We start from the raw sequence: 433 nt of genomic DNA, 5'->3' as shown, positions 1-433 counted from the left end.
CCATCCGCATCTTATTTTCTTTACATCTAATTTTGCATGTTCATTTATTTTTCATCATTACTTATATCACAAATTATTTCATTCGTTCTTGGCTCTTGTTCTCATTCCTCTCTTGTTCGTGGGTTCACTGGGGTTATTCATGAACCCTCACATCAAATTTGCACAATTCGCGCGTCACACTATCCTTTTTCACTATACGTCTAATGTAGTTTTTTTTTTATAACAGTCTGAGGTGGCTTCCATTCGTGTAATATAAGTAAGTATCTCAGACATAGTTAGTATTAATTGCTCTCGATGGTTAGATCAATTACACACAACTCATTCGCCTCGTTCACACTTCACCTAGTATGCGGAACCGACAGACGGGGATTCTCTTTCAATAGCCGTTACATCATTGTTTTGTTTTTTTCAATCCATAACTTTTCGCCCTTTC

This window comes from Penaeus monodon, chromosome 33 (genome assembly GCF_015228065.2).
Source record: "Penaeus monodon isolate SGIC_2016 chromosome 33, NSTDA_Pmon_1, whole genome shotgun sequence".
Taxonomy (NCBI): Eukaryota; Metazoa; Arthropoda; class Malacostraca; order Decapoda; family Penaeidae; genus Penaeus; species Penaeus monodon.
Note: the sequence above shows the minus strand (reverse complement) of the source record.